This window comes from Notolepis coatsorum (assembly GCF_963971535.1).
Source record: "Notolepis coatsorum genome assembly, chromosome: 9".
Classification (NCBI taxonomy): Eukaryota; Metazoa; Chordata; class Actinopteri; order Aulopiformes; family Paralepididae; genus Notolepis; species Notolepis coatsorum.
In genome coordinates this window covers 53,451,775-53,465,642 of record NC_140173.1, presented here as the reverse complement: position 1 = coordinate 53,465,642, position 13,868 = coordinate 53,451,775, and positions in this window count along the sequence as shown.

Here is a 13,868-nt window from a genome sequence, read left to right as displayed (position 1 = left end):
ATTATAGTTTTAACTAGTGGGCCGCGACCATTAACACTGGTGATCCCTGTGTGTTCTGGACGAGTGGACATCTCTCTGTCACCGTGTTAAGGCCCCATCTTTCATATCCAAATGAGAGTATTCCTTCACGAGGGGATATGTGCATGGATGTGCGATAGCGGCAGATCCATGTTCAAATCAGTTACACAGGCCAGTTTGGTATTGTGCTGATTCCGTCGGGTGTTGGTAAAATCACCGTTGTAAAGCAGTGTTGACATCTTGTTTCTCTGTTCTCTTAAACAGTGAGGAGAGGTTCAGAACGGCGGCCTGTCTGGGTGAGTGTTATGTCATTGTTTACATGTTCAGTTGATAGCTGCTTAGCTTACGGGGCCATGGCTGGCGCGGGGTAGCTTAGCTTCTCGCGCGCCGCCGTGAGCTCGCTTCTGATCGCGTGCGTCGTTAGCTCGGCGTCTCGCAAGCAGAAGCAGTAGCACCCGAACGGTTGGAGCGGCCGTTAGCTTGATGCTATTCTGTTGAACGTGCTTTGATTTTAACATGTTTTACACTCTTGACCGCGACGTCATCCTTGACAGGGGATGTTTCGTCGACCCTGCCCTGAGCCTGGACGGCAAGGTTGCATCAACGGGGGACTGTAGTACGGGTTGGGGCGGTGACGCTACCCAGTTCGGACAACACAGGAGCGGCTGTGTTCCTACGGTGTCTGTGACTGCACTTCGCTGATCTGCGTTCCGGGTAGGAACGGGGTTGACCAGACCTCATAACACGTCTTCTGGTTTTACTTTGCTAAATGTATTGTGAATAACGGTGTTTTTTCCCAAAACGTGTGTTGTTGCAATGCATTTAGGATACGTTGCGGGTTATGTGTGAGCTGTTTTTTGTCACTGGCAGTTAGCTTCTCCGTGTAAAATCGGGATGTAATGATCTGGTTGTTGTGTGAGAAACATCATGGTGTTTATATGTACCGTGTACTCACAATTAAGGTAACTAACCTATGAAGCTATGCTTGGTGACAAGTGAGTAAAAGAATGTTCTTTCTCAGACTGTAATGACAATGAACAGTGTGTTCACACATTAACAGGTTTTCCTGTTTTAACTGGCCGTATTGAGGGTAAAATAGGAGGATTGTGTTTCCCCCCCGGTTCCCTGGGGACTTTTTCATCCTCCTATCAGACATGTTGTGCATTAATTGTGTCTTTTGTGTGGTAGGGATACGATGTAACTCTTAGCTTGATTGCTGAGGTTGTGCTAAATCTGCTGGAGAAACGTATTTTCTAAAGGGAAATTGGTTTGGTTGCTGTCATGTGTGCTTAGCAAGGCCTGTGGTCGATACTAATCAAGAATGATGTATTCTCTCATTATGAAAAACGGCGTTCCTCTGTAGAGTGTTTTTGCCATTTTTTGTAGGTGATGATGGGTTGTGTGTGTCATGTGACCTACAACTGGGTTGGACTGGCCACAGAAGCACATGTGTGTGTTGGACCGGGGCTCTTAGAGCCCTCTCTATTCTGTGTTTTTTCCTTAGTAAAAATCAGATAGCAGGTTAGCTCATGCGCTGTGTGGAGCTGTGAAACGCTTCATAGAGCTGACTATGACTGTGTCATATTCTCTTTTTGTCGTTACATCGTATCATGGGTGTGGGGTCGTAAAGGGGTGAACTGGTAACCTTTCCTCTCCCCATTGTTCTGTCGGTCAGGGGTACACCCCCTGTCCTTCAAGGTTCCCGTCACGTGGCGGTTCGGCACGTTACAGGGGGGGGGGGGGGGGGGGGGGGGGAGGGAGTTCCTGGTCCCACGGCCTGGTATATTGGGCGTGTGCACCGCAGGAATTCCCCCGCCATAGAGTACGTCACCGTGCGCGTCTCTGTTGGTAGGACTTCCGTGGGCTGTTCAGGTCCATGTGATGGATCTGTTTTCAGGGGGGGTGGTCAGGGCTCCTCCTCACCAAGCGCCTATTCAGGCCTTCTGTGAGTTCGGACTCCTTCTTCCATGTGAGGAAGCCTCCATCAGAGTACAGAGCCTTCCTCCTCAGATTGTCAAAGTGAGTGGACCCTCTAGAAGGGTCCTTTTCTATTGTATGTATATTCGATTCAATTCGTTTATTGAGTGTGTATGGGTTCAGTGCCTCTTCCCCGGAGGCCCTAAAACCAGTTTTTTACATGGCTCAAGGTGCAATATATTCTTTTCAATCTGTACAGCTCGCGTGGGAAGTCTCTCTGGGGATCCCCGTCTCTTTCCTATGGGAGGGTGGTGGGATGTAAAAATGTGAACATTTTTTACCCCGGCTGTGTAGACTGGGATACATACTGTTGATGCTTCCTTCTTTCTATTCCAGAAGTGTTGGAGTTAGGGAGTGTCACACCCCTCTTGTCGTTCTCCTGGGCGCCTTGGGGATTCAATGACAGGTCTAAATAGCCTGTTCATTGATGGGGGTGTGTCCCGACGCACGTATAGTGCTAGCTCGCTGTAAACAGGCGATTGACTGGCACGCCTTGGTTGCTTGTGGTTGAAACAGCGTTTTTATAAAGCAACTGAGATGGGGGTTTTTCCTCTTCCGACGACCACATCCCATGACCTGGGTGGGTTGTCGACGGATTCTCGTTCATGTCTGGGGGATGATGACGGGATGGATCTGAACATATGTGGTGGGGTCTCACGCCCTTGGGGTGGGCCACCAGGCGCGGTTCGTCCGAACGTCTGGGTGGCGCCTTCTTTTCATGTTAAGATCAACACGCATATCTGCCCTTCTCCTGGAGTAGGCATGTCGGCGTGGTTAGGGCACGGGACTGGTTCTGGTCACGCTGGTCCAGATCAGTTGAACCCGTTGTCCGCCGGGGATGCAGATCTGCTGTTCTGGTACCCTGAGGGACTTGGGCTTTTTTCAGGGGGAAAAATGCCAGGTCGGTCTGGGTGTCACAGGGTTAAGCGCTATGGAGACCCTGGTTGGGTATGTTTTTACTCAGCACTGTCGTCATGGCTTACAGCCATGCCATTCTGTACGCGCTCGATCTCGTCGGATCTCGGCCGCTACACAGGTTGGTCCTGGTTAGTACTTGGTTGGGAGACCGCCTGGGAATACCAAGTACGGTGTGCTTAGGGGCTGGTTCTCCATTATTTTTCGATCCTCTCTCACGCATGGCGAAGAGGGGCCTGTGGGGGTGGTTTTTTGACCTCCTCTGGTGACCCTGTGCTTCCCGTACCGCCAGGCCCGGTCCGAAGTGATGTTTGCGACCCGTAGGCCTGGGTTAACCCTTTTTGGAAACTGAAACACTTGTACTGCGGTATAGCCGGTGTATACCCGCAGGTGTGTTTTGGAGTTTTTTCTTGAGGGGTTATAGGAACAACCACCCCATTGGGTAACACCGAGGTGGTTGATTCCCTGGTGTGTTGGTGCAGTGTCAACTCCCGGGTTCACCGTTTGAGGGTGCCCCTGCACGTTCATGACGTCTGCCAATCGTGTCAGCCTTCTCTGCCTCGACCCCTCTGGGTGGGGGTTTTTAAATGGAGGCTTGGTCATGCAACAACGCCAGCATACGCCCCTTCCGCCGGGGCAGCTGTGTTCAGCTGTCCCCTCTGGCGCCTGTCTCGTCCGCAGTCTCCAGGCTAGGGTTAACAGCCTGTTGCCTGGTTTTTCCCCGGTGCGCTGCCTGCTTCCGTTGGTTAACCTTTTTTGTGTGCTTACGGCCATGCTGACTGTCTGTTCTGCAGGGTCAGTGTGCCAGGCGGTGTACTGTTGGGGGGACGGGGCCCGCTCGGCTTACGGCCATACCGACCTGAACACGCCCGATCTCGTCGGATCTCGGAAGCTAAGCAGGTTCTGGCCTGGTTAGTACTTGGATGGGATTCCGCCTGGGAATACCAGGTGCAGTAACTGAGGGGCCTTTGTCCGAATACGCTGGCGATGTGGGGGGCGGGGCACTACGTGCCCACCTGGTGGGGTCTTGATGCTGGCATCATGGACTTCTCCGGGCCCCCATTCTAGGGAGTCCAGTCCTTTTGGTGGGTCTGGGTCTTCCTTCGTGCTCCGCTGCTACGGCCTTGCCACGGGGTTGGGTTTGCCCTTGACCCCGTGATTCTGGGGGCAGTAACGAGGTTGTTCCTCCGTTCGTACCCGGGTGGCATGCGGGTTGTGCGTGTGTGTAGTCGTGGGGTCAAGCCACGGTCTGCTCACCCTGTGCGTTGAGTTGCTTGAGTGCCTCTTCGCACGGTCGGGTCCGTCGCCCTCCCGTGAAGCCCCTAATAGGGGGGGTGCCCGCCATTAGGGTGGGTCGGGGGGGCTCGGCCCTCCCTGTTCTGATGGTTTGTGGGGGGCTGTCAGCGGGGTGTATTTGTCGGCCGTTGGCTCTCGCTCGGCCTCCCTTGTGCAGAGAGCGATGCCGAGCGAGAGCGATACGATACAGAACGTTAGGTTATGACTATAACCAAGTTCTGTTAGTATAGCGACGCTCGGCATCCGACGCCGCTGCAGCCTTTGACCTCGCCTTGTGGCGAAAGCTTGGGAAGGAGGCGAGTGGGTGGCCCCACCCCTGCTTATATGGGTAAGCTGATAGGGGTGTGGTCAGACGAATATTGGGATTAAAGGTACATTGTGGTCTTTATTCAGTGCGCGTGCACGTATGCGAGATAGTGCAGAGAGCGATGCCGAGCGTCGCTATACTAACAGAACTTGGTTATAGTCATAACCTAACGTTTTATTAGGTTGAAATAATGTGGTTGTGTACTTATTTTTCTGTTAACTTATTATGGATTGAAAACTGAAAACCTTAATGCACAGTAACTGAACTCAATATTTTTAAGTTCTGGTAACTTATTATTATAATTTTTTTTACAGTGTAGTCTTGCGATCAATCAAAACTTATTTACACAATATACCTCACATTCACCCTCCATTCACATCCTGGTGTTCTCCTGGTGTTCTCCATTAGGCCTGTAGGTGGAGCTATGACAGCACACGTACTGTACAGTACACACACCGATGGTGTGTGATGTGTCCAAAAATGAATGGGCAAATGTGAGTGAAATGGTCGCACTGTATGCAGCTGTTTGTCTGCATTGCATTCCCCCCCCCCCCCCCAACTCAGATTTAGGGTTGATACAACCATCATAATAATATTGTTAATAATAACAATAACAATAATGATGTAATAATGTAAAAATTATCATTAAAAAGACCTGATTATGAGAAAAAAAATTACGATGCATGGAATATTGTTGAGGCACACTAGTTACAACTATATTTCAAACAGGCACTCCATGTCAAAAAGGTTGCTGACCCCTGAGCTAAACCCTCAACCTGCTCGCTTGACCCTCTTCCAGCAACTCTCATTAAAGAACTTCTCCCAACTTTAGGTCCCACCCTACTAAACATCAACACCTCACTGTCTAAAACTCTAATTCATGCATTTGTCTCATCACGTTTAGATTACTGTAATGTGCCTTTTCCAGGCCTACCTAATGTCGCGGGTGGGGGTATGTGGGTGTACCTGCGGGATCCCAAGAGGAGGACGTGCCCCGGGATGGTCTGGAGGAGGACCTAAAGGCTTACCTGGCTGATATAACAGGCAAGTGTATATATATATATATATATATCGGCCTATGATGGGTATTCGAATCACCGTCACTGTACTGCACCATGCTGTCCCTTCTTTCTTGTCTAGACGGAGTCCAGGAAGTCCTGGTGGGAGAGTGGAGAGCCATCCTGGGAGGATGGTGATTTTGTGCAGAAGACAGCGACAGCAGGCGAGTGCAGGACCACCAGGGGGGGGGGGTAGCCTACTTAACGTCATGCAGTCTACACATGTGTTCCCTCTTTCTTACGCAGCTGGGGAGTGTCGTTGGAGGGAGCAAGAAGTGGATTGGCTGGCTGGCGTGGCGGGGCGGTGCCCGGAAGTACTGCCGCTGTTGAAAGGAGGATCAATGGTGGACAGTAGCAGAAAGAAACGGGAGTCGAGAGGACGACACCAGAGGACGCGGAGCTGCAGGAGTACGAGGACACGCAACTCTTTTTGTCTTGTGCTTTTCTCCAGTGGAACATTTTCCTGTTGCCGACTGCGGTGTCCCCCCCGCTGTGGAACGGGTGGAACCTCAGACAGGAGAGACATTGTCGCAGCACTGCACGCCGTGAGTAAATGGATACAAGATATCAGAATACGCGCCTGACAAGCAAACTGTTTCCAGAGCGGTCAATGAAAAAATAGAAGAACAGTGACTGCATTGGAATTATGAATAATATTAACAGTGTGGAGCTGAAGATGATCAGAATGGCATGCAGTAAGCCAGTAAGACTGTAGAAGATTTGAGCCCAGTGTTTTGGACGTTCCACCCTCTGTGAACTACCTCTCTCTCTTTGTTTTATCATATGGAGAATATATAAATTGTGCATAGTGACGAACCCGTGAATGGGGGGACTTTGCTATTACTGACTTTGCCTTCCATTGCAGGCGGGAGGACATTATTATACGCCCTCGCTTGGAGTATACTAAAACACCCCAGTACGGACAGAACGGTTTTAGCCCGAAGGCGTGAGGGGCTACGGGAGCGGAAGGGGGAGGCGTCCTTCCGGCCCTCACCTTCGGGCCCCGGTCATAACTAAACCTTTTTTTGTATTGTTTGTAACTCAGCGCTTCCACTGCCCCAAACATAGGTTAGGATATGAGAGGAGTATTCTAGGCCTGGTCACAACCCCTAGCGGTGAGCAGCACCCACTATTCTATCCCAGCCCCCTTAGTTGCTGTGTGACACTTGGTGTGTATTTACATAACCTGTGTTCTCTATAATTATTTGCCGAGACTCAACGAGAGATGGTGTGATATATATACCTATTTTAGGCTATTTGCAGTGAACTGTGTTTTGAGGTGTAGTGTGATTCTAGACTAGTGTCTGATAGTCATAGACCCGTGTGCAGGGTGAGCACTTTTATTCACGTGTGTAGTGCCTCAGGGGCGGGGATAGGTAGCGTGGGTGGGAGTAACAGCCTGGGGGTGGGCTGTCAGGGCATTGAGCGCTTCCTCCTTTTTAACTACCCTAGGCCTAGGAGGCGTGGGTCTTTTAAATAGGTTAACTAGTAATTATTTATGTAAAGTATAACCATTGTGTTAGATATCTATTTTTCCTACAATAAAAGCTTTCTTGCTGTTTCTCAAAGCATTCTCCTGTGTCTGTTTGTGGTCTTGGGGAAATTCGTTGTGGTAGGTCGGCTGAGCCCTTTGGGAAGTGTATCCGTGCATTTGCACACCTTAACCTTAGACCTGGTTACTTCCCGTGGGGGTCTGGCGACACTAACTCTAGTGTAAAAAATCTTCAACTCGTGAAAAATGCGGCTGCACGAATACTAACTAAAACTAGAAAATGTGATCATATCACACCAATTCTGTCATCCCTACACTGGCTTCCCATCCAGGCCAGATCTGGATAAAGTGCTGCCCCTCACTTACAAAATTCAAATGGGTTTGCACTGCTCTATCTATCCGATCTCATTATACGATACTCGCCCGCTTGTGTATCTTCACTTAACACCCATCTTTTCTCTCTTTCAGCCTACCCTGATCTCACCTGGTCGGGGATAGACCCTTAGTTTAATCTGGTTAGTTCAGTTAGGATGTCTGTTTATTTGCTCCCATGTCTGCTTATTGCAGACATGGGACATTTTCTAACCCCTGTCCCCGTCTCTCTGAGTGGATGTATCGAGTGATAGTGTGTTGACATACAGATTGCAGCGACTGCTCTACCTCAAACTAGTTCTGACTACCACTGGCGCCATTTTTCTGCTTCATGCCGTCTTCAGTCTGACCTATCTTTGTTCTTAGTTCTATTTATTACTTACATTTTATAATTTTCTTACATACCTTAATTCTATTGCTACTATGTATGCATATATATGCTTATTACATGTATTTATTGCTCCTATGTCTGCCCATTGCGAACACAGGAGCTCTCCAACCCCTGTCCCTGTCTCCCTGAGTCGATGTCTCGAGTGATGGTATGTGTAACGTTTGGGGTTTTGCTCTCCTCAGGGAGCAAAGCCCTAGCGTTACCTGATGATATTTGACCTGTCTCTCTGCCCTAATTGCATTCATTGGCACCTGGTGTGTCTAGTTAAGGTGGCTCTTCTGTGTCACTACTGACACATGAGTCGATCACCAGACTATCCGTGAGTACACCTATGTGAGTAGTCTTATCACTCCTTGCCATAGAAGGATAAGTACGTTCGCTACTGTTCCTTGTTATCATGTCACTTTGATTGCTGTGTCAATCCGTTATGGTAATGAGTTATATCGCTATATATCGGTCGAGAAAGTGCTGATCGACTTGGGACTGGTCTCTCCATATTCAGGAGACTCAGGCATATAAAAGTATATTGGATCATGTCTTCAACACCCTCACAGCAGTAGCTACAACCACTTAATGTCAAGGTTCTCATTCACATTCATTAATTTTCTCCCCTCGCTCTCTCTTCCATGAGCTCAATGTAATGCGGACGTGCAGTGGTCTATCCCAGGCTGAGCTGGCGACTAGAAACATTGAAAGTTTTGAAACCATGACATAAAGGCTCAATCCTCACTTGTAAACATGAACGTAAACAAAAGGGTGATCCACTACTGGAGATTGAAACTAGAGACATATTTTTATGAGCAGATGTATTAACCGTGCTCTTCATATACAGTACTTACTTACTTAAGCCCATTGCTCCCAATGGAGCATAGGCCATCTACGACTATTCTTCATCCAACACGGCTTTGGGCTGTCCTTTCTGCCTCCCCCCAGCTGGTTCCTTGTCTCTTGAACTCTGCCTCAGTGTCCCACCTCCAGGTGTTCTTAGGCCGCCCTCTCTTCCGCTTCCCCTGGGGATTCCAAGTCAGGGCCTGGCGTGTAGTACTGGTTGCCGGTTTCCTCAAAGTGTGGCCTATCCATCCCCACTTTCGTCTCAGGATCTGCTTCTCTACTGGTTCCTGTCTTCCTCTCAGCCATAGTTCCTCATTCTTGATTTAGTTTGGCCACCTGATCCCAAAGATGCGTTTCAGACAGCTGTTTATAAAGGTCTGTATCTTCTGCAATGTTCTTTTCGTCATTCTCCAAGTCTCTGAACCGTAGAGAAGGACGGATTTTACATTTGAATTGAAGAGCCGCACTGGTTGTCATGGCGATGTCCTTGGAGGACCAGATGCTGTGACGTCGCTGTCTGTGCCGCCCTGCTTATCCAAGATGCTGCCTAGGTAAGTGAAGGAGTTGACTTCCTGTATGGATTCATCACCTACTGTGACTGTGTTGTTGGTAGAGGTGTTGATCATCATTAGGTTGGTTTTATTCCTGTTTATTCTCAACCTGGTCTCAAGGGATGTACTGTAGTTGCCAGCTTGGTTGTCTTGTCCTGCATCTGGTATAGTTGTGTGACAGGAGAGCCAGGTCATCAGCAAAGGGCTACTGGGTGAGAAGTTGGAGGCGATGCAAGTAGAGGCCCCCCTGGTGTCCTGGGTTGTGGACTATCTGTCGGGAAGACCACAGTACGTGCGCCTACGGAGCTGTGTGTCAGACAGACTGGTCAGCAACACTGGGGCCCCGCAGGGGACAGTCCTCTCTCCCTTCCTCTTCACTGTCTACACCAACGACTTCCACTATCGGTCAGAGTCCTGCCACCTTCAGAAGTTTTCTGATGACTCTGCGATAGTGGGATGTATAAAGGACGGTGACGAGAGAGAATACCGGGAACTGGTAGTGGACTTTGTCACATGGTGCGACAAAAACCACCTGCAGCCAAATGTGGCGAAGACCAAGGAACTGGTGGTGGAGCTGGGGAGGAGGAGGAGTGCACCCGTGACCCCCGTTTCCATCAGGGGAGTTGATGTGGACATGGTTGAGGTGTACAAATACCTCGGTGTGCACATCGACAACAAACTGAACGGGTCAAAACATGCAGAAGCACTATACAAGAAGGGCCAGAGCCGACTCTACTTCCTCAGAAGGCTGAGATCCTTCAATGTCTGTACAACGATGTTGAGGATGTTTTATGAGTCGGTGGTGGCGGGCGCCTTCTTGTACGCTGTGACCTGCTGGGGCAGCGGACTGAGAGCAGTGGACACAACCAGGCTGGATAAGCTGGTCAAGAAGGCCAGCAGCGTGGTTGGGGTTGAGCTGGACTCTCTAGCGAGGGTGGCGGAGAGGAGGAGCCTCGCTAAGCTCCAGGCCATCAAGGAAAACCCCACCCATCCACTATCAAGTTTCAAGTTTCTTTAATAGTTGTCATACAGAAGTACAGAATACTTTTGTACAAAATGCTTCTTACTGTTGCGCTCCAGAGACTGTGCATGACAAGATAAGTATGAAATAAAAACATAGTAAAAATTAGAAGAAAAAAAAGAGGTCACAGTGTTCAGTTTAGACATATGTACAATGTTCGTAGACGTAGTTACCATACAATATACAATACTGTGCAGTGTACTAATATACAATACTATATAGTGCAAGGCATAAATGGACAAGGTGCAGTTTAGGTACAATTCACAGTAGGTGTACGAGTTGTAGTGCAAATCCTTTATCAATAAATATAAAGTGTAAGTGTGTTTGTGTGATCTAAAGTGTGGAGAGTGGGTGCTGCAGTGTGTTGTTTGTTTGAGTGAGTGTGTGTGTGCGTGTGGGTGTGTGTGCTGTGTGCATTTGATGGTTGTTGCATAGTGATTATTGTTCGTTTAGCGATTATTGTTCGTTTAGCAGCCTGATGGCCTGGGGATAGAAGCTCCTTCTGAGTCTTTCTGTGCTCGCCATAAGACTCCGGTATCGCTTGCCTGACGGCAGCAGTTCAAAGAGGCAGTTGTTCGGGTGGCTCGAGTCCTTAATAATTCTCTTAGCCTTCCCCTTGCACCGCTTGTTGTAAATGTTCTGGAGGGTGGGAAGCCCCCCTCTAATTGTGCGTTCGGCTGAACGTGTCACTCTTTGTAGTCTGCTACGGTCTTGTGCAGTGCTATTCCCAAACCAGGAGGTGATGTTGCCGGTCAGGATGCTCTCTATTGTACATGAGTAGAAGTTCCTAAGGATCTTCTGACTGACTTGGAACTTCCTTAGGCGCCTGAGGAAGTAGAGGCGTTGTCGTGCCTTCTTCACAACACTGTCAATGTGTGTGGTCCATGTCAAGTCCTCGGATATGTGGGCTCCGAGGTACTTGAAACTGTTCACTCTCTCAACTGGTGCCCCGTCGATGCTGAGGGGGCTGTAGTCCTTGACCCCCGACCTCCTGAAGTCCACAATCATCTCTTTTGTTTTGCTGACGTTCAGGGAGAGGCAGTTCTCCTGACACCACTGTGACAGGTTCTCTACCTCTTCCAGGTAGGCCCTTTCGTCGTTGGCAGAGATCAGGCCCACCACTACTGTGTCATCAGCAAATTTGATGATGGTGTTGTTGTTCCGCTGTGCTACGCAGTCATGTGTGTACAGGGAGTAGAGGAGGGGGCTCAGAACACAGCCCTGGGGGGCCCCTATGTTGAGCGTGATGGATGAGGAGGTGCAGTTGCCGGCTCTTACCACCTGGGGTCTGCCCGTCAGGAAGTCCAGGACCCACTGGCACAGGTCATAGTTCAAGCCCAGGTCCCTGAGCTTGGCTATGAGTTTGGAGGGGACTATGGTATTGAATGCTGAGCTGTAGTCGATGAACAGCATTCTCACATAGTTCCCCTTCCTCTTGTCCAGATGTCCACTATATGTCCACTAGATGTCCACTTGTCCACTATACACAGACTTGGCTGACAGGAGGAGCATGTTCAGTGCTAGGCTCACACTACCCAAATGCAGCACTGAACGGCACAGGAAGTCCTTCATTCCAACAGCCATCAGACTATATAATGCATCACTGTGCCTCCAGATGTCCACTATATGTCCACTAGATGTCCACTTGTCCACTATACACAGACTTGGCTGACAGGAGGAGCATGTTCAGTGCTAGGCTCACACTACCCAAATGCAGCACTGAACGGCACAGGAAGTCCTTCATTCCAACAGCCATCAGACTATATAATGCATCACTGTGCCTCACTGCATCACTGAGCACAGAGCGGCAGCTCAATAGTGGCAGGAGGCCGCGACTAGCGGCCTCCAGGCTCCACAACAGGGGGCAGCGACGGCTGCCAGACATTGATATAAGTCTTATTGGAACCCAAGGAGGTCAATACACTACCTAAAGCATACTGCACCTAGTTACACTGAATACTGGAATATATATTTCATATTTCATTTAGTTAGATTTAGATTTAAATTATAATTATAACCAAATTGTTTACCCCATGCTCAGTATGCTCAGTATATTCTTACTGTATTTATTTCTGTATATATCATTTCATTTCATTTTATCCTATTTTATTTTACTCTACTCTTATCCTAGGCAACTTGATTTGATTTGTGTTATTATTCTAATTTGTGACCTGTCCTGTCTAAATGTTTAAATGTTGAGCGATTTGCAGTGTCTAATTTCCCACGGGATAATAAAAGTATTTCTATTCTATTCTATTCTATTCTATTCTATTCTATTCTAAAGTCGAGGTCATCCAGTTGTGTCCATAGGGTCCACTGTATGCCGTTTTTCTTTCCTTTTGTGGTGGTCTTCATAATCCAGTCTATGACTAGGAGGAAGAGAAAGGGCGATAGGAGGCTCTTCATATAAAGACTATATAAAGTTGTCAATAACGTGAATTGCTGTATTTCAAAGCTTTGGTTAGTTTATAACAGGTTAAGCTTTTCAGACATGGCCTGATATAACTTCAGATAATCAAGTAGTCTTGTGAGTGTGGAGGCACAATTTACTGTAAACAAGGGCACGACTGTGAATTAAGGAGCCATTAAGATGAAAACACTGATTGGATTTGAGGCTTTGTTTCCAGGGGCTTTAAGTATCTAAGTTTGTATCCAAATATTGTAAGTAACCAAATATTTCGATTTAAGACCCTAAAAAAATAACAGATGAGCCGTCATTTTAGGCTCTTGGAAAGGGACGGAGCCAAAAGATCAGTCTCCCTTCAAAGAGCCATAATGCCCACCACTATATATCGATTTCCTCTATTTGAGACAGTATTATATAACCACACCTGTACAACCTCCCCTGTCCAGCTCCTACAGAGGAAACCAAGACAACGTCATCGTTTTCAGCTCCAGGCAGCACAGTGTCTTCTGCTTACACTCCCCAGAGAAACAGACAGACCTGTGTTTTTATCTTTTTTCCCCCATCTACAATATGATGATGGTCAATATGATACAAGCGCATTGATCATTCATGTCAGTGCTTTTGTTATTCAAAACACACAGAATATAGCCAAGTTAATGCTAGATACAAGTGCTTGGGACTTCTATTTTGAAGAGCAGGGGCACTGTGACATGCCAGAAATAATCAAGACGCCTGTAGGAGCTGTAGTCTACAGCCTTGCTTAATATCACAGTGGTCTGATTGTTGTATAGCTTCATTTTACTGCTATTTAACTTAATTGTCTTTGTATGACTGCACACTGATTACTTTACAGTGCTACATCTATTAAAAGTGACAGTCTACTGCTGGTCGCTGTAATGCTGTTCCTGTGAAATGCAGTTAACCGTCTGTAGTGTGGCAGTGAAAGGGTTAACCTTATGTAGTGTGGCAGTGAAAGGGTTAACCCTTTGTCGTGTGGCAGTGAAAGGGTTAACCTTCTGTAGTGTGGCAGTGAAAGGGTTAACCCGTTGGTAGTGTGGTAGTGAAAGGGTTAACCAAACACAACAGGCAACATATTAAATTCTTATATCCTCTTTAGCGTTGTAATGTAGATTAATGGTATTTGTCCTCCCACCATAGAGAGCCTGTCTAGGCTCTGGGGCATCACGGTATGTCACTCTGGGGCTTGCTACAGTATGTTGCTCGGGGGCCAA